The sequence below is a fragment of the Microcaecilia unicolor genome, chromosome 10 (genome assembly GCF_901765095.1).
Source record: "Microcaecilia unicolor chromosome 10, aMicUni1.1, whole genome shotgun sequence".
Classification (NCBI taxonomy): domain Eukaryota; kingdom Metazoa; phylum Chordata; class Amphibia; order Gymnophiona; family Siphonopidae; genus Microcaecilia; species Microcaecilia unicolor.
The window spans coordinates 19,239,559-19,266,021 of NC_044040.1; the positions used below are offsets into that span (position 1 = coordinate 19,239,559).

At 43.7% G+C, this 26,463-nt stretch overlaps 1 protein-coding gene across 1 annotated transcript in view; it reads left to right on the forward strand.

Annotated features, from left to right (window-relative positions):
- Window positions 1–26,463, forward strand: part of SND1 (staphylococcal nuclease and tudor domain containing 1) — a 1,412,868-nt gene that overhangs the window by 91,604 nt on the left and 1,294,801 nt on the right. The gene's annotated exons all lie outside the window — the stretch shown is intronic.

Below are 26,463 nucleotides of genomic sequence, written 5' to 3' on the forward strand. Positions count from 1 at the left end.
ACTTTCCAAGAGACTGTCCTGGTTTTCTTTATTGTTTGTAAACCACTCAGAACCTGGAGGTAATGTAGTTGAGGTCCTTATTCCCTGTTGTTTTGTTTTTGACTGGTGGCTCAGTTGTCAGTGCTTTCTCTTTCTGGATTGCTCTGCCGCCTTGTATGTCAACCTCTGAGGGAGGTCACTATACTGCCTGCAGGTGGCGCAGCTGATCTTCAAGGCACTTAGGAGGACATCAGCCTGGCCCTGTTGTGTTCTACGTTGATTACCTGCTCAGGTGAAGTTCAGATTGACATTTTGGGCTTTATGTTGGGAGGAGCTGATGTATTTGTCTCAAAATTGATTTCCTATGTTCTGACCATCAGCTAATGCTCGTCTGGATGTTCTTAGATGTGTCCATGGTGAGACAGTTATGAGAGGTGAAATATGAGGAAAGGCTAAAGCGGCTATGGCTCTTCAGCTTGGAGAAAAGGCGGCTGAGGGGAGATATGATAGAGGTCTATAAAATAATGAGTGGAGTTGAACGGGTAGATGTGAAGCATCTGTTTACGGTTTCCAAACATACTAGGACTAGGGGGCATGTGATGAAGCTACAGTGTAGTAAAATTGGAGAAACATTTTCTTCACTCAACGTGTAATTAAACTCTGGAATTCGTTGCCAGAGAATGTGGTAAAAGGCGGTTAGCTTAGCAGAGTTTTAAAAAGGTTTGGACAGCTTCCTAAAGGAAAGTCCATAGACCATTATTAAATGGACTTGGGGCAAATCCACTATTTCTGGGATAAGCGGTATAAAATGTTTAGTACTTTTTTGGGATCTTGCCGGGTATTTGTGACCTGGATTGGCCACTGTTGGAAACAGGATGCTGGGCTTGATGAACCTTTGGTCTGTCCCAGTATAGCAACACTTATGTACTTATGAAATAGATCTTGGGCATTGTCGCAGCTCCAGAATCATGAAATAAGCTGACTAGAGAGCTGAGAAATAATGCCAACTATAGGTTATTCCATAAAGCATCAGAAACATGGCTATTTGCCAGGTAAGGGATACTGCAAGTCTGGGTGGAGGAATCCCACTGTTCTTGAGAGTGATTAGGTAAGAGTTATGGGGGTTTCTTTCACGGTTTGTATTGTTTGTACGCTGCTTTGATTAATTTATGTTTAATTTTCTTTATTAAATTTTTTCATTTTACATTCACATATTCTGAAAATGTCAGAAAACTTACATATTATTTTACAATTTCAAAACAAAAAAGGAAATTGTAGTCTAGAGTGGAGGAGTGGCCTAGTGGTTAGGGTGGTGGACTTTGGTCCTGAGGAACTGAGTTCGATTCCCACTTCAGGCACAGGCAGCTCCTTGTGACTCTGGGCAAGTCACTTAACCCTCCATTGCCCCATGTAAGCCGCATTGAGCCTGCCATGAGTGGGAAAGCGCGGGGTACAAATGTAACAAACAAAAAAAACCCCACATTATTATTGGATCCAAGAACAAGGTTATATTACATAAGGCAATATAAAATTAAGGAAAACAAGAATAAGTTTTTCCCTTAGGAATAGAAGATTCACCAACATTGCAATCAGGCTACAGCATTATCCAAAGAAAAGCTACGAGAATGGTATGGGATTTGCGTTACAAGACGTATGAGGAGAGACTTGTTGACCTGAACATGTATACCCTGGAGGAAAGGAGAAACAGGGATGATATGATACAGACGTTCAAATATTTGAAAGGTATTAATCTGTAAACGAACCTTTTCCGGAGAAGGGAAGGCGGTAGAACGAGAGGACATGAAATGAGACTGAAGGGGGGCAGACTCAAGAAAAATGTCAGGAAGTATTTTTTCACGGAGAGAGTGGTGGATGCTTGGAATGCCCTCCCGCGGGAGGTGGTGGAGAGGAAAACGGTAACGGAATTCAAACATGCGTGGGATAAACATAAAGGAATCCTACTCAGAAGGAAGGGATCCCCAGAAGCTTAGCCGGTGGTGGGAGGCAGGGCTGGTGGTTGGGAGGTGGGGATAGTGCTGGGCAGACTTATACGGTCTGTGCCAGAGCCGGTGGTGGGAGGCGGGGCTGGTGGTTGGGAGGCGGGGATAGTGCTGGGCAGACTTATAAGGTCTGTGCCCTGAAAAAGACAGGTACAAATCAAGGTAAGGTATACACAAAAAATGTCACATGTGAGTTTATCTTGTTGGGCAGACTGGGTGGACCGTGCAGGTCTTTTTCTACCGTCATCTACTATGTTACTCTGAGGCTGCTCCAGGGAGCTCTTTCATTCGTTCTCTACTTTCAATAAACTCTTTAAGTTTCTTGGGATCAAAAAAAAAAGATAAGTTTGTAAATTGCATACTATAATACATTTGCAGGGAAATTTGATAAAGAAGGTGGCTCCTAGAGCCAGAACCCTTGACTTAAATGTCATTAGCTCTTTCCTTCTAACCAGCGTCTCCCTCGCCAAATCAGGAAATATATTAATTTTTTTCTCCCATGAAAACATCTTTAACATGTTTGAAAAATAAACGTAAGATATTAATTTTGTCCAATTCAAGGGCAAATGTTACTAATAAAGTGGCCCGTTCCTTTTCCACTGAAGTCTCTAAACTTTCTGTTAAGTTCAAATTTTCTTTTGGTAGGTCTTCTTTAGGTTTATAGGATCCTTTGATATAATAAAGTTTAGTCACAGGAGGATGGTTCTCACACGGCAATTTCAATATTTCTACCATATATTTTTTTTGAGCAATTCCAAAGGAGAGATATAGGAAGATAACTATCCTTCGCAAATCTCTGAAAACATATATATATATTTTTATTACATTTGTACCCCGCGCTTTCCCACTCATGGCAGGCTCAATGCGGCAGGCAATGGAGGGTTAAGTGACTTGCCCAGAGTCACAAGGAGCTGCCTGTGCCGGGAATCGAACTCAGTTCCCCAGGAACCAAAGTCCACCACCCTAACCACTAGGCCACTCCGCCACAAAGCCTACAATGAGAACCGATAACCTCACTAATCTCAGAAACCCAATCAGTTTGAAAGCCCACCTTACACATCTACCCTAATCACTCCCTTCCCTCTTCACGCTTTCCTCACTTAATCTCTGCACAACATCAACTGTATCTAATATCCTATAATGACAATGTTAACTATGTAAGCCACTTCGAGCCTGCAAATAGGTGGGAAAATGTGGGATACAAATGCAATAAATAAAGATTTAGGAAAGTTCAAAAATCTCAGGTTATTCCTCTTGATTTTCTAAATTTTCCATCTTCCGAGCGTGTGAATTTTTTTCCTTTATTATGGTAGTTACCACTTCTTTAACTGTTTTAACTTTGGTTCCTACATTCATAATTTCTTTTTGTTGCGCCTCTATCTTATTGGACGTTAAGAAAAACCTCATTTTTCAGTTCAACTGTATCTCTCTGCAAAGAGACTGATATTTGTTGTAGAGATGAATTAACCCCCTGGATAGCGTCCCAGAGTAAGTCCCATGTGACTGTGTTTGGTCTTACCAATCCGACGCTTTCACCAGAAGCTAGACTGCGTAATAAGGTGGAATTCGATGGAGCCATTTCTCCCTCCTTAGCTGTTATTATCGGAGAAGACATAGCGATAGGACCTCCCCTGTACTTGTGGAGATCTATACCATCTTCGGGCGTCTCCAGCTGCAGAACTCTTTCCTGCTCGCTCGTGCTTCCGGGTCGCGACGGGGTCGTACCCGAGGGAGGACTAAGCGACACTCCCTCGATGCTGTAGTTCGCCGTTGGAGTCGCGATCACTGAGGCAATCGCTGGTTTCACAGACGCCTGGACCCCAAATGCCTTGAGGGTAGGCTGGTAAGCGGTAGGGTTCCCAACCGGGCCCGAGGAGGTAGAGGCTCCGGTTTTCCCTTTTCTTTTCCCCATACTAGCTGGGGAGTGCGCCGCTAGCCTACAAATTCCGACGAGGCTCAGGAGCTCCTACGGCGTACGTCTGCTCCCAACGCCATCTTGGATCCCTGCTTTGATTAATTTAATGTAGTCCAAATGCATCCTGAAATAGGAGTGTCTCTTAATTTCTTCTTAAAGGCGTCCAGGGTATGTTCCAGTGTAAGGGACACTGGGAGGCTGTTCCAGAGCAAGAGACCAATTACAGTAACTACTTTTGTCCATAGTGTATAGACAAATACAATGAAAAGATGGTGTAACGAGACCAATAGGGGCATAAGGGATCAGCAGTCGTAAAAAGTATAGCAGGAAGCCAGAATAGTGAACCTTCTTGTACCAGCATGAGGATTTTAAATGCAGCACTGTTGTTGGTATTGAAGAATATAGTTTGCAAAGGTGCCGTGATTAGCTCATGTTTGCAAGCTGGGGCTGTGTATGTTATTTGTTTTTAATTAGCAGAATTACTCAGGGATGATAAAAGGCATCCTTCAGCATTTCTGCCATCCCTGACCCAGACGCTGGTAGCAGGTGATCATTGAAGTTGGTTCAGAAAAGGGAAGAGAAAATCAGAGTGAAAAATGTGGCTTTTTTTCCTTAGAGCAAGCTAATTTAAACATCTGAGTTACTCTGTGATGGATGATGTGGTTCTTCTAATGTGAATTTATGTGAGTATAAAGGCAAAGGAGTAAACGTGGCAAAGGTTTTTTTAAGTCTTGATAACTTGCTGTAAATTGGGAAGGGATCCCTTTAATAAGCCATAGGTGGTGCTGTTGACTTATGCAGCTTGGCTGGCGAGGTGGAAGTATATTCGAAACATGTCTCACTAGGGCAGGTTTAATTTTCAGTTGGAATTCTCTGGAAATGGATGATTAGGTTTCTTGGAAAGTAAAGAGGGGGGAAGACCTACAGTTTTCAGATGTGACTTCAGTGATTTTTCTCCCCATCTTCTGAGTGACGACAGGCACTGGGGTTAAAAAGGGATTTCATCAAGTTAAAAAAAACACATTGATGCTTTCAAATATGTTATTGACCAAATACTCTTCAACCAGTCGTGTTGCTCCGGTAACTGGTTGAGCTGAGTGTTGAGATTGTCACCATTTGCGATACCCCCTTAGTGTAATGAAACCTTAATGGCTCATTCTGCTGAACTGATGAGGAGATGAGAAGTAATTCAAGTCGTCACTCTCTGTTCCTGATGTTCGATTTAATCCACAGCCTTGCAAGATTACTTTGTAAAACTAGGACTGATGCAAGAATATTAGGTCCCTAGGTGAGCCTTCAGTCTTGCGAACCCCCCTCCCCATCTCTGTTACCTACCTACTTGTGGCTCGGCCTTATGTCTGACGGGAATAAGGACATTTAACATCAAGGTTCTGGAGGCGGAAGGGTAGGAATTTTCATTTCCTCTGTTTCTTCTGCCACGTGGGGCCAGTCTTATGGTATGAGCTGCAAGGTTATAGGATCTTGCGGCTCATACTGCGAGACTGACCCTGTGCCGCAGGAGAACTGCATTATTAAGAGCCCCTCCTTTCTGCCGGTCAGAGATGCATTGGGATTGGCCTGCTGGGATGGGAGGGAATTTTAAAATAGCTGGCCCCCCCCCCTAAAAAAAAAAAAAGAATCTCAGCTCTCTAGGTGACTGCCTAGTTTGTCTAATGGAAGCTTTAGCCCCATGGAACACAGTTGCCAAAAGTCCTATGAAGATTAATTTGGGTGGCTCTTTAGACTACCAGTATTGTGTGATGGTACACATTCGTGTTGTGCTTAGAACCACAGTTAGACACCAGAAGGGTGATCCAGGTTCTGTCTGGCACTCTTGATTTTGCCATTTAGCCAGTAAAAACATGGTGACTTGCAGTCTCTCAGAAGGAAATGTGTTGTCCTAGTACACCGGTCTTCCTGACTGAAGGTAGTTACTTGCATGTATGGTTATTCATTACTTATTGACTTAAGACTTAGTTATTTGTGTTTGAGAGATGGTTTCATTTGCTCATTTCCTCTAAGGTTTAAAAAGATTGGTGACTGCCAAAGTATTTTTGAATTTTGACTCTCTGAAATGAGTACTTCTTTTCATTTACCTTCCAGATAAAGCTTTGAAATTTAATATGGACTGCAAAAGCTAGTCCACACCATAGTAAAAACGTTTCTAGTACATTCAGTGATCCTCTGCTTAAATTTGATCCCCTTTTCCCAGGTCAAGTGTTCTCATAAGTACATAAGTATTGTCATACTAGGAAAGACCAAAGGTCCATCAAGCCCAGCATCTTGTTTCCAACAGTGGCCATTCCAGGTCACAAGTACCTGGCAGAAACCCAAACAATAGCAACATTCCATGTAGAACCCCAAAGAGTAGCAAGATTCCATTCAAAATCCAAAGTACATAAGTGTTGCCATACTGGGACAGACCAAAGGTCCTATCAAGCCCAGCATCCTGTTTCCAACAGTGGCCAATCCAGGTCACAAAATACCTGGCAAGGTCCCCAAAAAGATCTCAGAATTAGGTCATTTGGTTTGATTCAGAAAAAAGTCCTAGGACATGTTTGACCCAGTCGTGTGTGACCTTGAGCAAGTCAATTTGTCCGTCTGCTGTCCTGGCTACCGTTGAAAGTAAAACATTGGCTTCCATCTGCTTTTTTTTGGGTAACATTGTTTCTGCTTTTTATTCCTGTATTCTATAACATTTCAGGCTGCGGAATTGGCTGATCTGAAGGTCATTCCTTTCAGGCAGTGTCCCTAGCACTATAAAAAAAACCCTGGTACCGTTCCAGAAGACTGCTCTTTTCAAATGTCTCAATATTCAAAAGCATTGAAAGGTGGCTTAATACAAATAATACAGAATAAAAGCAAAAGGGTTCTGTCACAATTTCCTTGACTTTTTGAAATTAACGTGCCTTCCGAAGTACATTTGCCAATATTTTTCCTAAAAACTACCCTCAGTTGAGCTTTGAACAGGGTTCTGGTGTGTATGTAGCTTGGCAGCTCCTGAACTTTGCTGCCTGTGATTTTTGGTTGAGGTGTTTCATGCATTTTCCAGGTGACTAGCATTGACTAGGTGTTAACCACACACCTGTATTAGTCTGTGGATGTTTGCTTTATAGCTTCAGGGAGCTTACTACTACTAATCATTTTTATAGCGCTGTACGCATTATATACAGGTACTTTCTCTGTCCCTAGAGAGCTCACAATTTAATTTTTTTTATACCTGGGGCAAAGGAGGGTTAAGTGACTTGCCCAGGGTCACAAGGAGCTGCAGTGGGAATCGAACCCAGGTCATAGGAGCCAACTTTTCAAAATTATTGGGGGTGCTAAGCCCCATGAAAATAACCCCTCCCTGGATACGTACAAGGAATTTTCTCAATATTGGGGGTGCTCAGGCACCCACAGCACCCACAAGAGTCGGCTCCAATGACCCAGGTTACCAGAACCAAAGCCCGCTGTACTAACCATTAGGCTACGCCTGCTGATCAGTCAAAGTGGTGAATAAAGAAGCTGGAAATACTTTACAAGGGAACGTCGTCACCTTTTTTTAAAAATAGCTTTATTTAATTATTTCCCAAACATGACCACGAATATGGATGTATGCCTGGACATGTTCTTCACCTTTTCAAAACATATGTCCCTGCTTTCAGGCTAGTATTTGGAATTTTTTTTAAGGCAGAATGGGGTAGGAGGCAGGGGGAAATCTTGCTTAAATATCAGAATGTCAGTTCAGTCTTTGGCACGAAGACAAGTCTCTATTCTTGACTTTTCAGTCTTGCCAGTTAAACCTTCATGCCTAGGCTGCTGATCCCTTTCATCTTCCACATTCCCCCTTGTGGTGGCTTTTGGCTGCTGTGCTGTGAATCCCTTTGGTGAAGAGCAAGTGATAACGTTTTCTAGAGCTGCTGCTAAATTGACCATTTGGAGTTCTGAGAATGGTCACTGCTGGGTCCCAGCTAGTCAGATAATCTTTGCTGTCCTGTTTGGAAGTGCAGAGCAGGCCTTGAAGAAACCTCTTGGTTTGGCCTGTAGGCATTGGAGATGAAAGATAATAATGATGCATATGCACCCTTGAGGTAAGTGATCAAGCAGTCTGTGTCTAGTCCCAGGGACGTGAGGGAAAACTCTGAGGGGAGCTCAGGGAAGAAAATCTTAACTGCACTTCGGTTGCATGAAGCTTGACCAGGGGAGATAAGTCATTGATGGAAGGATGAGCGTTACATCCCGTGACTTCTGAGCCCTGAAAAGGGCTTGAAAGCAAATGGCTAGGCCACGTCTTTTAACAGGGAGGGGGAAAATGGAACAAAAGGATATTGATCTGGAATGGGGAGAACGAAGTTAGAAGAGAAATGCAACCAGCAAGAAACATTTTAGTTCTTTTGGAATGTGGTGGCAATGAGATGGAAATGAATTTTCTTTCTCTCAACAAGCAGAGGAAAAAATGCCATTCAGGTAATGCTGATTGAATGTTCTCATCAGATAGCTCGACCTAAGCTTGGGATGGCTCTGTGGGGCCTCCTGAGCATGCACGCGTAGGGGTTAACATGCTTCTGTTTGGATGCCTACGTTCCTCCTGGCCCACTGGTATTAACATGCTCTCCTTAGAAAGGAAAAAAAAACAACAACCATAAGACAGGAAGTGACTGCATAGGTAATCTCCTCTGCTTCCCCTGCTGGCCAAGACTTGGCACCCATGAGGTTCAGTGCTAGAAAACAAAAAGCAGAAAGTTCTCTTCCTAAGGACCATTCAAAGGTATTAGGAGAAGATACTGGTATGTCCATAGCCATGGACTTCTAGGCGCATCATTTGCTCTGTTGTTCTCTTTGAGGCAAAAGACTTTTTTTGTGGTACTTCAGATGGAAAGCTGTAAAGATAACCCATCTTGTAGCAGAGCCTCCAATTTTGCTCCCTGAGGGGCTCTGACTTTCAGCCCTTCCCCTCCTTTGAGGTTTAGTGAGGTGTATCACCTTTGAGAAGGTACCCTGCCAGTACAATCCTCCAGCTTTTGACAAGGCTAAGCCTACTGCAGATGTGCCTTACTGTATAAATCTACCTCTAAACAGATATTGTACACATAACACGTCTTTGGCCCGCCTAAATCCATCAAAAAAGGAAGCAAGATCCTTTGTGAGGAGGTCTGTCATCTGCTAAATACACTTCCTCTCTGCCTTGTCTTCCTTCAGGTATTTAGCCAGGCTGTCATACCTGTTTGTATAAACACTTCTCATTCAAGTTAATTAATTTTATTTATTTATTTTACAGCACTTATACCCCACAATTTCCCACCGCTGGCAGGCTCAATGTGGCTCACAACATTTAAATAACAGATAGACAAGTACAATAAATGGAAAGGGATAAGCGAGGTGGAAAGGTAAAGATAAAAAAATGGGTCAGTCCATAATCCGGGAAGCACCTTGTTAATGGAGCTTATACATAAGTTTGTGCAATATGCTGCTTGGCTTCAGACATCACAACCACCTATAATGCCCCAGAAGAAGTTTCTGCACTTATAGAAAGTGTTGACCTATCTTTGAATCCTATCTTATCTTTCAAATTCTCCTCCTCAATTGCCAGCGGTATGGCAATCCCCAGAGATTGATAACATGACAACCTTTCTCAAAGTCACCCCACTGGAATCTGAGTGAGAAGCAAATATTTCCTGCCAACCTCCCCAGGGTCGAAACAACAAACAATTTTTAAAGGCTTCAGTCTAGAGGTACAGTGGGGGAAATAAGTATTTGATCCCTTGCTGATTTTGTAAGTTTGCCCACTGACAAAGACATGAGCAGCCCATAATTGAAGGGTAGGTTATTGGTAACAGTGAGAGATAGCACATCACAAATTAAATCCGGAAAATCACATTGTGGAAAGTATATGAATTTATTTGCATTCTGCAGAGGGAAATAAGTATTTGATCCCCCACCAACCAGTAAGAGATCTGGCCCCTACAGACCAGGTAGATGCTCCAAATCAACTCGTTACCTGCATGACAGACAGCTGTCGGCAATGGTCACCTGTATGAAAGACACCTGTCCACAGACTCAGTGAATCAGTCAGACTCTAACCTCTACAAATGGCCAAGAGCAAGGAGCTGTCTAAGGATGTCAGGGACAAGATCATACACCTGCACAAGGCTGGAATGGGCTACAAAACCATCAGTAAGACGCTGGGCGAGAAGGAGACAACTGTTGGTGCCATAGTAAGAAAATGGAAGAAGTACAAAATGACTGTCAATCGACAAAGATCTGGGGCATCCTTGATCATGAGGAAGGTTAGAAATCAGCCTACAACTACAAGGGGGGAACTTGTCAATGATCTCAAGGCAGCTGGGACCACTGTCACCACGAAAACCATTGGTAACACATTACGACATAACGGATTGCAATCCTGCAGTGCCCGCAAGGTCCCCCTGCTCCGGAAGGCACATGTGACGGCCCGTCTGAAGTTTGCCAGTGAACACCTGGATGATGCCGAGAGTGATTGGGAGAAGGTGCTGTGGTCAGATGAGACAAAATTGAGCTCTTTGGCATGAACTCAACTCGCCGTGTTTGGAGGAAGAGAAATGCTGCCTATGACCCAAAGAACACCGTCCCCACTGTCAAGCATGGAGGTGGAAATGTTATGTTTTGGGGGTGTTTCTCTGCTAAGGGCACAGGACTACTTCACCGCATCAATGGGAGAATGGATGGGGCCATGTACCGTACAATTCTGAGTGACAACCTCCTTCCCTCCACCAGGGCCTTAAAAATGGGTCGTGGCTGGGTCTTCCAGCACGACAATGACCCAAAACATACAGCCAAGGCAACAAAGGAGTGGCTCAGGAAGAAGCACATTAGGGTCATGGAGTGGCCTAGCCAGTCACCAGACCTTAATCCATTGAAAACTTATGGAGGGAGCTGAAGCTGCGAGTTGCCAAGCGACAGCCCAGAACTCTTAATGATTTAGAGATGATCTGCAAAGAGGAGTGGACCAAAATTCCTCCTGACATGTGTGCAAACCTCATCATCAACTACAGAAGACGTCTGACCGCTGTGCTTGCCAACAAGGGTTTTGCCACCAAGTATTAGGTCTTGTTTGCCAGAGGGATTAAATACTTATTTCCCTCTGCAGAATGCAAATAAATTCATATACTTTCCACAATGTGATTTTCCGGATTTAATTTGTGATGTGCTATCTCTCACTGTTACCAATAACCTACCCTTCAATTATGGGCTGCTCATGTCTTTGTCAGTGGGCAAACTTACAAAATCAGCAAGGGATCAAATACTTATTTCCCCCACTGTAGACTCTGAAGACTCTTCTATCCAAAATTTCTCACGGTTTAAAATTTCCCCCCTTATTTTGCTGGAAATAACTCTCTGTATATGCTGAAGGTGACACAAAGTTCTTTATTGTAGGACGCGTATGGTTGAAGTGACGCTTGACGCCCACTCATTTGACTGCGATTTGTTCACCTTTATAATTTGGTGGGTTTTTTTTGTATTCCTTAGGTTTGAGATTCTACTGTACTCATTGTACTGTGACACGTTGCAGACTCCTGGTGCAGGCCTAAAGGCTGAAACATGGCCCATGTTGAATCTAATGTGTTCTACAATAAAGAATTTTGGGATACCTTCAGCATATGTCGTGTATTTTGTTACCTCTGCTGTTTGTGTTGAAAATAACTCGCAGTAGACAAATTTAGTACCATCCTGCATTGTTACCAATATGCAGCTATAATTTTACCAGTCCACCAGATTTTCGAGACCTTCAAAAATGTGACAAAACCCGTCTGTTTTACCACCTCCAGGAAGTTGGAGCTTAAATACATGGTCTAGTCCGCCCTACAACATGATCATGCATAGCTACCATTAGTCATAGCGGAAGCAGCTTTGAAAAGACCAAAAGTTTGCAAGGCTTTTGCTATCTACCAGGCAAAGATTCAAGGACGCTTGATGCAGGGAACAGAAAAGTTTTCCAAAGTGCTTTGTCAAACCTAAAGATCCATTGCCCATCAATTGCAGATGATGAAATTTCATTCATCAAACTCACACCTTCAAAACATTACTATTGGAGTTTGCTGTAAAACTAATCTCTCTGTGGTCAGTTTAACACAAGGTGGATCAGTGACCTTTTATCAATTAATTTCACAACTGACAGACCAATCTTCATCAAATCACTGAAGGCAACTTTCTGTCTTTAGAAAGCAATACCAACAATTCCAGTTACTAAAGGCTATGCAGTCGCTACTAGCCATATAGCAGACAGCTGTTGCAGCATTAGGAAACCCAACCCTATACACAACACCAGGTGGAGTGGAGGAGTGGCCTAGTGGTTAGGGTGGTGGACTTTGGTCCTGGGGAACTGAGGAACTGAGTTCGATTCCCACTTCAGACACAGGCAGCTCCTTGTGACTCTGGACAAGTCACTTAACCCTCCATTGCCCCATGTAAGCCGCATTGAGCCTGCCATGAGTGGGAAAGCGCGGGGTACAAATGTAACAAAAATAAAATAGATACTATTGGAGATTCTACATGGAATGTTGCTACTATTGGAGAGTCTACATGGAATGTTGCTACTATTGGAGAGTCTACATGGAATGTTGCTACTCTTTGAGATTCTACATGGAATGTTGCTACTATTGGAGATTCTACATGGAATGTTGCTATTCCACTAGCAACTTTCCATGTAGAAGGCTGCGCAGGCTTCTGTTTCTGTGAGTCTGACGTCCTGCACGTACGTGCAGGACGTCAGACTCACAGAAGCAGAAGCCTGCACGGCCACATTGGGGATCTGCAAGGGCCGACTTCTAGTGGAATAGCAACATTCCATGTAGAATCTCAAATAGTAGCAATAGTGGAGGAGTGGCCTAGTGGTTAGGGTGGTGGACTTTGGTCCTGGGGAACTGAGGAACTGAGTTTGATTCCCAATTCAGGCACAGGCAGCTCCTTGTGACTCTGGGCAAGTCACTTAACCCTCCATTGCCCCAGGTACAAATAAGTATCTGTAAGCCACATTGAGCCTGCCATGAGTGGGAAAGCGCAGGGTACAAATGTAACAAAAATAAAATAAAAAGGCTGCAACCTGCATCCTGGAAAAGATAGTACCTAGTTTTTGAGAACTCAAGTGGGAGGCAGGCTTTGATTTTTCAAAGAAGCTTGGGAAACCATTGAAACGTATAGCTGGAAACTCAAGGAGGACAAAGCCGTAGCGGAGAAATTAAATGAATTCTTTGCTTCGGTCTTCACCGAGGAGGATTTGGGGGGGACACCGGTGCCGGAAAGAATATTTGAAGCGGGGGAGTCGGAGAAACTAAACAAATTCTCTGTAACCTTGGAGGATGTAATGGGTCAGTTCAGCAAGCTGAAGAGTAGTAAATCACCGGGACCTGATGGTATTCATCCCAGAGTATTAATAGAACTAAAAAATGAACTTGCGGAGCTACTGTTAGAAATATGCAATCTGTCCCTAAAATCGAGTGTAGTACCGGAAGACTGGAGGGTAGCCAATGTTACTCCGATTTTTAAGAAGGGTTCCAGAGGAGATCCGGGAAATTATAGACCGGTGAGTCTGACGTCGGTGCCAGGCAAGATGGTGGAGGCTATTATTAAGAATAAAATTGCAGAGCATATACAAAAACATGGACTGATGAGACAAAGTCAGCACGGATTTAGTGAAGGGAAGTCTTGCCTCACCAATCTAATGCATTTTTTTGAGGGGGTAAGCAAACATGTGGACAATGGGGAGCCGGTTGATATTGTATATCTGGATTTTCAGAAGGCGTTTGACAAAGTGCCGCACGAAAGACTCCTGAAGAAATTGCAGAGTTATGGAATCGGAGGTAGGGTATTATTATGGATTAAGAACTGGTTGAAAGATAGGAAGCAGAGAGTAGGATTGCGTGGCCAGTATTCTCAGTGGAGGAGGGTAGTTAGTGGGGTCCCGCAGGGGTCTGTGCTGGGTCCGTTGCTTTTTAATGTATTTATAAATGACCTAGAGATGGGAATAACTAGTGAGGTAATTAAATTTGCCGATGACACAAAATTATTCAGGGTCGTCAAGTCGCAGGAGGAATGTGAACGATTACAGGAGGACCTTGCGAGACTGGGAGAATGGGCGTGCAAGTGGCAGATGAAGTTCAATGTTGACAAGTGCAAAGTGATGCATGTGGGTAAGAGGAACCCGAATTATAGCTACGTCTTGCAAGGTTCCGCGTTAGGAGTTACGGATCAAGAAAGGGATCTGGGTGTCGTCGTCGATGATACGCTGAAACCTTCTGCTCAGTGTGCTGCTGCGGCTAGGAAAGCGAATAGAATGTTGGGTGTTATTAGGAAGGGTATGGAGTCCAGGTGTGCGGATGTTATAATGCCGTTGTATCGCTCCATGGTGCGACCGCACCTGGAGTATTGTGTTCAGTACTGGTCTCCGTATCTCAAAAAAGATATAGTAGAATTGGAAAAGGTACAGCGAAGGGCGACGAAAATGATAGTGGGGATGGGACGGACTTTCCTATGAAGAGAGGCTGAGAAGGCTAGGGCTTTTCAGCTTGGAGAAGAGACGGCTGAGGGGAGATATGATAGAAGTGTATAAAATAATGAGTGGAATGGATCGGGTGGATGTGAAGCGACTGTTCACGCTATCCAAAAATACTAGGACTAGAGGGCATGAGTTGAAGCTACAGTGTGGTAAATTTAAAACGAATCGGAGAAAATTTTTCTTCACCCAACGTGTAATTAGACTCTGGAATTCGTTGCCGGAGAACGTGGTACGGGCGGTTAGCTTGACGGAGTTTAAAAAGGGGTTAGATAGATTCCTAAAGGACAAGTCCATAGACCGCTATTAAATGGACTTGGAAAAATTCCGCATTTTTAGGTATAACTTGTCTGGAATGTTTTTACGTTTGGGGAGCGTGCCAGGTGCCCTTGACCTGGATTGGCCACTGTCGGTGACAGGATGCTGGGCTAGATGGACCTTTGGTCTTTCCCAGTATGGCACTACTTATGTACTTATGTACTAACTCAGAATTATGGTTTTTTATGCTCCTGTGCAAAGTAATGGATGATTATTTTGTGCTTATCTATTGCCTCAGGAAAGAAAAGCACTCTTAACAAGATAACAGTAGTTTTTTTTTTTGCCAGATTTCTTAACCAATAATCTGTCACTGACTCTTTCTACGTTGCTCGAGTCATCTTTATAGCGGAATTTGAAAAGGTTCAAAGAAGAGCGACCAAAATGATAAAGGGGATGGAACGCCTCTCTTATGAGGAAAGGCTAAAGAGGTTAGGGCTCTTCAGCTTGGAAAAGAGACAGAAAAGGAGAGATATGATTGAGGTCTACAAAATGCAGAGTGGTGTAGAATGAGTAAAAGCAAATCGATTTTTACTTGTTCCAAAAGTACAAAGACTAGCGGACACTCAAGGAAGTTACATGGAAATAATTTTAGAACAAATAGGAGGAAATATTTTTTTCACTCAATGAATAGTTAAGCTCTGGAACTCTTTTCTGGAGGATTTGGTAACAGCGATTAGTGTATCTGGGTTTAAAAAAAGGTTTGGACAAGTTCCTGGTGGAAAAGTCCATAGTCTGCTTTTGAAACAGACATGGGGAAGCAACTGCTTGCCCTGGGATTTGTAGCATGGTATGTTGCCACGATTTGGGTTTCTAACAGGTACTTGTGACCTGGCTTGGCCACTGTTGGAAACAGGATACTGGGCTAGATGGACCATTGGTCTGACCCAGTATGTCTACTGTTAAGATACATACATGGCAGCCTCATTTCATATACTCTCTGTAGGAAATCAGCTTGTGAGGCTTTCTATAGTGGCATTTGAAGTTCAACTGGAACCAACTAAAGCAGTCAACTATCAAAGATCTAAATCACACCAACTATGACACAAGCCTTTTGTTGGTGCTGAAAGTGCAAACTCCACCTTGGTTGCATCCTTCAGTCGCCTCTGTACTACTTGGTCTTGACCACAGATGCCTTAATATCTGGGTGGGATGCACACACAAGGTTTGTGGACACCGAAAATAATCTACATATAAATCTTCAATGATCTTGGGAATGTTTCAGCATTGGGTGACTGGAAAGCGGTCATGATTCATACTGACAACCAGGTTGCCATGTTTTATGTCTACTAGCAAGGGGACTCGGGTTTCCTAGCACTATGTCAAATCAGTCAAGATTTGGAACCTACCATTCTCTCAAGACAATTCCTCCAAACTACTTATCTACCAGAAGAACTCAGCTGATAGACAACTACTACTACTACTTGACATTTCTATAGCGCTACTAGGGTTACAGCAGCGCTGTACAATTTAATAAAAGAGGGCAGTCCCTGCTCAAAGGAGTTTACAATCTAAAGGACGAAATGACAAGTTGGGGTAGTCTAGGTTTCTTGAATAGTGGTTAGGTGCCAACTTAGGCGACATTGAAGAGATGGGCTTTGAGCAAGGATTTGAAGATGGGCAGGGAAGAGGCCTGGCGTATGGGCTCAGGGAGTTTATTCCAAGCATGGGGTGAGATGTGTCGGATGGGTTATCAGTGTGTATGTTAAAATCTCCAACAATGAGGGATGGGGATGAGGGCTCAAGAAAGACAAGCAGAAGATTAGATCCACACAAGTAGTTCTTGCAGATCCTATATTCCATTGCTGGGGCACCCAAGTCAAATTTGTCAGCCAGTTGAACAAATCTGTATTGCTCAAGAAGAGTGGTCACAGGCCAGGTCAGTACATGATGCTTTTCCCATTCCTTGGTCCTGTCAGGGACCTTTCAATGTGTTTAAACCAATTCTGCTTCTTTCCAGTGTCGTCAAGGTGATCTGGGACCTAGCTCAGTTCATTTTAGTGGACCCTTAAGGCCTTGTCAACCATGGTTCCCATGACTATTTGCCTTGGTAAGGACCGGCCTATATCAAGCCATTTCTGACTTGGCAGAACAGTCTTACATCCCAGTCTCAAGCCCCATATCTTGACAGTTTGGATATTGAAAGGAAGCTCATTTCTTATCTGCCTGTTTCACAGGAAGTGTTAAATATTTTCTTTCAAACCAGGAAACTAGTAACTAAAGTTCTAGTGTTTCAAATGGGCTAGATTTGTGACCTGGCTTGGCCACTGTTTGGAAAAGAGTATGCTGGGCTAGATGGACCATTGGTCTGACACAGTATGGCTACTCTTTTCTTATATCCTAGAAATAAGAAGTGGATTTTTCCAAGTCCACATTAATAATGGCTTTAAAGACTTTTCTTTTTAGGAAATGATCTCAACCTTTTTTAAACCCTGCTAAGCTAACTACTTTTACCACATTTTTCTGGCAACAAGTTCCAGAGTTTAATTACACGTTGTGAAAAAAAAATATTTTCTCCGGTTTCTTTTAAATTTGCTACTTAGCTTAATGTGTGCCCCCCTAGTCCTAGTATTTTTGAAAAGAGTAAACAAGCGAGTCACGTTTACCCGTTCTACTCCACTCAGTATTTCATAGACCTCTGTCATATCCCTTTCATCTCCCCATGGAGAAAACATTTTACTACGTTTTGATCATATTTTTTTTCCCTGTGGAAAAAAGTATGGAGGGTTGAAAAGTATGATATTCCTCCATCTCCTTTTATCCTTCTCTGCTTCACTGTCTGTACTCCTAGTACTGTCACTACAGGGCGCATAGTGACATGTTCTACTAGCAGTATGTGCTGTTAGTGTCTGCCTGACTACGTCTCTCAAGCACAGCAGATGCAAAGAGCTCTTTTCCCCCTGCCACGGTGTTCAAGTATCTATGGCTGAGTGACAGTAAGATTAGCTTCTACAAGTGAACTGTGTCCTGTATATCCTGTTGCCAGGTCTCTTCCTATTGGTAACTGGTTTCTGTGAAACACTAAGCATTAAAATCAGAAATCTCACACCAGCTGAATTTGAGTATGGTTACATTCTCTGCCATTGCTGTGATTCATCCGCTTTCAATGTTTGTGAAAGCCGCATTGCTGTCCCTTCTAATACCACATGTAGTAGCACATCCTGTCCTGGACTTGGTCTAAGGTATAACTTTTGAAATACCTGTCTGCATATGTAGGCGTTGTGGGTTGCTATATTGTAATGACAAAAAGTGCTGCTCTTTTTGAATGCTTACAATTAAAGGAAAAGCAACAGAGTGCCAGGGCCGCCGAGAGAGGGGGGGACAAAATTCCTCAGGCCCTGGCCTCCAAGGGGGGCCCGGTGCCGCAGTCCCCTGCACCCGCCTCCCCTCCGTCCACCACCGGGCTGGGCCCCCCTGAATTCAAATCATAGCGCCTCACCTCGACCTCGCTCCGTGTGAAAGAAGCGCAGCAGCGGCAGTCTGCAGGTCGCCTCCCTTCGGGCCTTCCCTCCCTGTGTCCCGCCCTCGTCTGACGTAGCTTGCGCGAGGGTGGGACACAGGGAGGGAAGGCCCGAAGGGAGGCAATCTGCAGGCTGCCGCTGCCGTTCTTCTTTCACACGGCGCCAGGTTGAGGTGAGGCGCTATGATTTGAATTCAGGGGGGCCCTGCCGAGTGGAGGGGGGGCAGCCTTGCCCCGGGCCCGGCCCAGTCTCTCGGCGGCCCTGCAGAGTGCTATTATTATAAGGATAACAAATGATTGGAGATGAATGGTATTTGGATGACCAACATTAATTCCTCAGGCAAGTGTGTTCTTGGTTTAAGCAATTTTTTTTTGTGCTAATTGGTTAAATCTTCTTCCTTTTAGTGTCTTAAACACATTGCTTTGGAGCAGAATGCCATCAATGTTGCACCCACTGTAAAGGATAAAATTAATTCCTCCTCTTCTCTAACCCATCTTGTGCAAACATCCCTCTGATATGACACCTGGCTTGCCTTTCTGGATTGTTGACTTGTACTCTGATCACCAGCAAATGTCTCCTGACAGCAGAGATTACCAGCAGTAACCTGCCTTGCTCAAAGCTGCAGATTGAGTAGTTAATGCCAGCCTGGCAGGATGTACAATAGTCTGCATACTGCACGTTTGAGACATTGAAAGATGAATCCGGGTCCTTTGTAGCATCAGAAGCATGGAACTGTTCTGTTTCTTACTGTGATTGACCTTGGACACGCATTCATGTTTATGGAGGGCCTGATTTGATTAAGGGGGATGGTAAAAATCCTTTTATGAAGCTATCTTTTAGGATTTTCAGCTGTTCTGCAGAATTCTTGTGGGGGGAGGTGTGCTGTAATGTGCTTTCTCTTCAAAATCATTTACTGTTTTTAGGCATGCAGTGAAATGGCAAAGCATCCCCTTAGTGTTTAATGCCTTAATGACAGACTGTATAAATTTACATAGTGCTGACCGCAGAGTGTAGCTGTGACTTGTGGGGAGCGGTTCACAGGAAAGGGTTTTGGGAGGTCTGTAACGGAGCCTTGCTCCCATGGATTCCGGTGCGGAGCTTTCTGCGTGCAGGCAGCAGAGCCATCCTAGCCCTGCCTCAGCCGCTGCTCTTTTCGTTCCCAGGGTAAATTCTGTGATTTCCCGATGCAAGTGGCTTATTTAGTGCTGCTTTAGTGAAAGCAATTCTACAGTCGCGCTTTATCCCATTTCTGTAATGATGCCTCTGGTACAAAAGCACCATTACAGAATCTATTAGACAAGTGCCTGCTATTTAGAATCACTTTACCAGGATTATTTAGCCCTTCTATTAGCATTCAATAAAATTTTAGCAAAATGTTCTTAAGCAAAGCAGTCCAGGGCTGCTTGTGCTCTTCTGCTGCATTGTACACCTTTTAATGAACCAGTGTTCATAGTTGAAATGTATACGGTATATACAGGGCCACTCTCGTGTCCTAATAGATGTTCAGGTGTGGTTCAAGTGGTACCTGATGTCTCCTTTTGAAGTGCTCCAGTGAATACAGCCCTGTATAAGCCTTGTAGAAAAAGTAAGGAGAATATAAACTGTAAGGAAAATCAGAAGACAGAACCAAGCCAAGGGTTTGTAATATTATTATTATTTAACATTTGTATAGCGCTACCAGACGCACGCAGCGCTGAACACCTGACACAGAGAGACAGTCCCTGCTCGATAGAGCTTACAATCTAAAAATACAGACAGACAAGACAATTAAGGGCGAGGAAAGTACTGGGTGAGAAGGAACAAGGATAGGGGAACTGAGTAGTGGTCTTGTCACAAACAAAGTATCTGATTCTGGTCCCTCCTGGTATGTTTCCTGTGGAGCTGGTCCTTGAAGCTGACTTAAACATCTCTCTATATAAAACACACCTCCAACGTTCTGAAGCCTCCACAAGTCCCAACGTTCTAAATGCATGGTGGTGAAACCAGGAATTCACCCATGAGTGTTGGCCCCGCCCCCCAAGTAAAACGTCATGACGTCGAGGGCGGACCAATGACACTCAACCAATCACATCGCGAACCCGTTACTAAGCGATGGAACGTTACACACAACAGACACAGAGGCAGTGTTGCCAGGTGGGCGGTTTTACCGCCCAATTGGGCGGTTTTCTGCGACCCGCCGCGGGAAATTTTTTCCCGCTGCGGGTTGCGGTTTTTTGGGCTGTTTTTTGGGCTTCAGGGCGGTTTTTTGTGCGGCTTTTTCGGCCGCGGGGGGCGGGGTTAGTGACGTTTTTGGGAGGGGTTAGTGACGTAGGAGGCGGGGCCGATGACGGGGGAGGCGGGGACGGTGACGGCGGGGGCGGGGTTGATGACGGCAGGGGCGGGGGTGATGACGCGGGGGTGGGGGTGTCAGGGGCGGGGTTTGAGTTTGGGCGGGTTTTGTGCTGGATTGGGTGGGAAAAAAATTTTCCACCTGGCAACACTGCACAGAGGGCATATGAGGGAAGGAAAAAAACCAGCACATACACACACACACTCACTCTTAACTGGCTATAATGAGCAACTGACCTGCCACTATCACCTCTCTCTCACACACACATACACACGAGACACAGAGGGGATGGAAGACAAGGAACGAATCGTTGGGTATGGAAGGGGCGACAGGGCATTCACTGCCTCAAATGTTTGTGCTGTGCTATGTACAATTACAATGCTGTCTCTTCATTTTGACCCTACCCTTTCACACTCTTTCACACAGGCACACACACACACACTTACACTGTCTCTATCTCACACACCCACGCACCCACGCACATATACATACTCTCTCACACAGACACACAAACACGCCTCAAATGGTTCAGCTGTCCTATGTAAAATTTCACTGCTGTCTCTTCATTTTCACCCTACCTGTGCACACTCTCTTTCACACAGAGACACACACACACACTTTCTCTGTGTCACAGACACACATACATATACACACTCTCACTCTCTCTATAGCATTGCTAGCGCCCGTTTCATTTGTTTACGAAATGGGCCTTTTTTACTAGTAGAAACATAAATACATATGAGAGATAATTGCTTAGATTTTTCTTCTTAGGGGAATACATTGGGATATACCTGAATGTTAACTGATCTCAGATGGTCTTGAGGGATAAACATAACTCATGTAAGCTTTTCACTTGAAGATGTAATGCTTGAAATATACCTACATTGTAGTAGATGTGGTCTAAATAGGCTGTCGTCTCCTCTGTTTGGTTACTTGGCCATAGTTTGTCCCACAATTTGGGTACGACTCTAGTTGTATATTCTTGGCTGAGATATATACATAGTGTGAAAGCTTTCTTTTGTCTATCCTGGTTATAATTGTCAGCCAATCTAAACTCTATTTTGTGTGGCTTCAGTTTTGCATTCTTTAGCTATGCTTCTGCACAGTCACACTTTTCTAGCTATCAACGAGTACAGGTAACTTTCATCTCCTCTAGCCTGAAATGTTGGTTTGTTGGTAACCTGGTGTTATAAAGTCTTCATTCCTTAGCGTCCCTCCGGACCGGCCCAGATCGTGACTGATGGGTTGTGCATGCCTTCCAGAAGGTGGAGACTGAGAATTCTGACTCTACAGAGAGAGCCAATAAGAGCCCTCGCTAGGTAGGGAAAGATCCAGTAATCTCAGTCTCCAGCAGGTGGAAGGTGGTGAGCCCTTCAGTCTCTCTCATTTTTTCTTCTATTTTTTAAAGGTTTGACAGAGTTTTTCATTCCTTTCTGTGCGGCTGGGGTTTATCTAACCTGTTTTGTGGAGGCTGTGGTCCGCGGGGATCTAGTCTAGCCTTGGGGGGTGTCACACCCGGGTGGACGGGTCCCTCCCCCGCAATCCTCCCTGAGACAGCATTTTCTTTGTTGATGGCTTTCTGTACTGATACTAGTGTGCTATGGACACCACTAGTGTCCACTTTGATTAGGGATACCTATAGTATTATATATCTATACCAGTAGGAACAATCTGGGGAGTAATGCAGCTCAAGGGGCTTTGCATGGTACAAGTTAATTATCACTTATTTACAATCCATGTGAAAAGATTTTAATTTAAGGCAGCACGTTTTCAGGATACCCCTGTTGAATATGTATATGAGATGTGCGTACAATGGAAGAAGTAGAAATGCAAACATCTCTTTCGCATATCATCACAAAATGCCTAGCCACCTGCTTGGGTTACCCCACGGCCACTTAGAGGGTCTATCCCCAGTACAGCTCAGGTCCACCTACACTAGCACCATCCTTCCACCGACTGGGTCACAACTGCCTCTGGGTGAGTCTTCTGTTCTCAAAGTATCCCCAATGATTTCTAGGTTACTGGAGCCACACTCTCAGTGATCCCGCAGTTCCCAGAAAGCACCTAACCACTACACCTCTACTCAGGAAATTTAGACTGCCCCAACTTGACATTTCGTCCTTTAGATTGTAAGCTCCTTTGAGCAGGGACCGTCCTTCTTTGTTAATTTGTACAGCGCTGTGTAACCCTAGTAGCGCTCTAGAAATGTTAAGTAGTAGTTATAGACCCAACACATTAAACCACCAGTATTCTTTATCAGTCCAGACGGGCAGAACAAACAAATGTGTTTATTCTCACACTGGAACAATGAACAAAAAACGTGCAATCGGCAAACAATAACAAGTAACTGAAAAATAGATCAATTATAACACTAACTAAACATCGATATACTGTCTAAACAGTACCTGGGAAGGTCAGGATATATAACTGTTCACAGAGCCTCAGCATAGAGATCTGTCTCTTTCTTCCCGGGCTGAAACTGAAGCAACAGTCAGCATCTGTTGGGTAATTTCAATCTTCAGGCCAGTCAGAGCCCAGAACAGTCAAGTTTCAAATAAAAACTGGTTACATCACTACAGGTACTTCGTATTATCTGTGTACCAACTAAAAGAGAGAGAAGACAGTTCTCTGTAACAGCTTTAAGCGTAAACATGCACCATCTGCTGACCAAACTAGAGAAATACTCTTCAGAATTAATTTAGGCAGGAAAATATCCAATACATTTTACAGGCTTAAACACACCGTTTCTTCACACATATTAAGGATATCCTGAAAACCTCACCTATTGGTCCGCGGGAACTGGGAGTGAAGACAAAGAATCTAGAGCCCAACCTTGTTACATCATTATCATTCTGTTCCACCATAATTCTCTTACATTTTTGTGATCGGTTTCAAAAATCCAGATATGTTGTTTTTCTCATAGGTAGTTTACGCCATGGAAATTTCCCTTCTCCACAGCACCAAAATACAGTTTAAAATAACGTTGGTATTAAACGCCCTTCAGAAAGAAGGACCCTTGCGTATTTGCTCTGCTTTAATGGCCTTTGAGATCTTTATGGTCAATTAGTTGCTACTAGATTTTCTTTTTAAATTTTGTATTTATTAATTTCAAATGTCAATCACAATCGTGACAAAGGAAATATACCCAAGAGCATTTAGGAAATAAAAAATATATATATATATTACATCTTCGGCCACAATAACAAGGTCAATACGTTTCCAAATCCAGGAAAACCAAACTTAAGGAAAAAAAAATCAAACTCAAACTCAGTTCTATACTTCAGACAGCCATAGCAGGAAGATTTGACTTATGTCAAAACTGTTACTTCCTCTTTAGAAATAATAAAGTCTGACAGTTATTTTGGATCAAAAAACATATATAACTTATTCTCAAAGTTTACCACACATGTACAAGGAGAAAACAAAACAAACCCAAAACCCAGCTTCAGAGTTCTAGACAGAAGGCCAAGAAATCTCGCTGCCGTTTGAGTCACTCTTGACAGATCAGGAAAAATCTTCACATAACTGATCCACTGAGCGGAAATAAAGCCTGAGAACCGCATTCTGGTCAATCTTCATGGCAAAAGTAACCCACGAGTGGTTCTAGAAGTGACAACCTGTAACGATGACTCCAAGAACTCGGTTAAATCCATAATGGATATATCAGGAGAGTCAGAAGAAGGTTGGCTCAATTGTTAAATACTGGGTATGTGTCGTAGGTGGAGGAGCTTCAGGCGGCATCTTTAAAATTTCCTTCATTTACTTCTGAACCAGTGGAGCCACTAAGGGTGACTTTGGGAAGTTTATAAAACAAAGTGGAGGAGTAGCTTCGTGGTTAGTGCAGCGGACTTTGATCCTGGGGAACTGGGTTCAATTTCCACTTCAGCTCCTTGTATCTCTGAGCAAGTCACATAACCCTCCATTGCCCCAGGTACAAGTAAGTATCTGTATATACTATTTAAACTGTTTTGAATGTAATTGCAAAAAAAAAAAAAACACAGAAAGGTGGTATATCAAGTCCCATTTCTCTTTCCCTATTTGAGTTTCTACGTGGAATGTTGCTTCTATTTGAGATTCTACGTGGAATGTTGCTACTAGTTGAGATTCTACGTGGAATGTTGCTACTATTTGAAATGGAATGTCGCTAGTTGAGGAGTAGCAGCCTAGTGGTTAGTGCTGTGGACTTTGATCCTGGGGAACTGGGTTCAATTCCAACTGCAGCTCCTTGTGACTCTGGACAAGTCACTCCTGCAGTGTTTTGGACGGTATTCACTATTCAACCAATGTGTTCCAACCTTCAATCTGTTGTTCTGGCTGTCTCTCTGGGCATTCCAGGCCTCATTCCAGTACTCCAGTTGCCTCTTTCAGTGTGTTCCAAGCCTCACACTGGTGTTGCCAGAGATTTTGACTACTCTCCTGGAAGTCATACACACAGGATTCTTGCAGTCTCTATTCCTGTGCAATTCTCTAGCTTCCTGCTGTGAGGGTATTACCCGCAGCAGAGTTGACGCATTTGCAGTTATTAATTTGGGTCTCTCTAATTCACTGTGGAGAGGAGTTCATGCCTTAGAGCAGCAAAAGACTGCTTTTGGATTAGCCAATGAACTCGATCCCCTCTTCCTGCTTCTGTATAAAAATCTTTATCTGACCTGCAGTTGTCTGGGTTCCATGGAGATTGCTGTGACATGACAGAACCAGCAGTGTTGCCTGTAAGTAGAGAGCTTAACTCTAGTGGAATTCAAAGTGTTGGAAGCGCTGTCCATTTTTCCTGGTTCTCCAAGAGCTCTGACTTCTCTGGTATAGCCAGAAAGGTTTGGCAGGTTGCTTGTTTTTCATATTGATGGTTGTGTATAAATTGAGTGGACGAAGGCAAGACATGGCCAGCAAAAAGAATGTTAATTAATGGTGGGTGGCGAGTGCAATAGGCAGAGAATGCTTATAGTCTGCAATGTTCCTTTGGATTCTGCCTCACTTTTCTATCTGAATGGAGTTCCATGTCTTGTTTTGTTTTATTGCATTGGAAATTGCTTTGGTGTGCGGTCGAAAACTCAGTAAACGGTGGTTTCTGTGGATGATATAAATATTTATGTGCAGCGGTGTAATTATTATTATTATTATTAGCATTTGTATAGCGCTACCAGACGCACGCAGCGCTGAACACTTGACACAAAGAGACAGTCCCTGCTCAAAAGAGCTTACAATCTAAATAACACAGACAGACAAGACAGTTACGGATGAGGGAAGTACTGGGTGAGAAGGAAGGAAGGAACAAGGGAGGGCAAATGAGTAGAGGCTAGGAGCCAAAAGCAGCAGTGAAAAGGTGGGTTTTCAGCATGGATTGGAAAACAGGTAGAGATGGAGCTAGACGTATAGGTCCAGGAAGTCGATTCCAGGCATAAGGTGCCGCGAGAGAAAAGGAACAAAGTCTGGAGTTAGCAGTAGGGGAGAAGGGGGACGACAAGAGAGATTTGTCCAGTGAGCGGAGTTCACGGGGAGGAATGTAGGGAGAGATGAGAGCGGAGAGGTAATGAGGGGGGCTGCAGAGTGGATGCACTTAAAGGTCAGTAAGAGAAGATTAAACTGTATGCGGAAGCGGACAGGGAGCCAGTGAAGTGACTTGAGGAGTGGGCTAGTGTGGGTATAACGATTCTGGCGGAAAATAAGTTGTGCAGCAGAATTTTGGACAGATTGGAGAGGAGAGAGACGGCTGAGCGGAAGACCAGTCAGAAGTAAATTGCAATAGTCCAAATGAGAGGTGACAAGGGTAATCTTCCTTTTATGCTACTACTACCCCCCCCCCCCCCAGCAAATACAGCACAGGTGGGGGAATGCAAGCCCTGTCATAGTACAAGCGTCCTTCCTGCTGCATCCATAGTAAAGGGTGTTGTACAGTTTTCTGTCTTACAGATAATTCAGTATATTGTGTAGTAGTATTAGAAGCTGTATCAAATTTT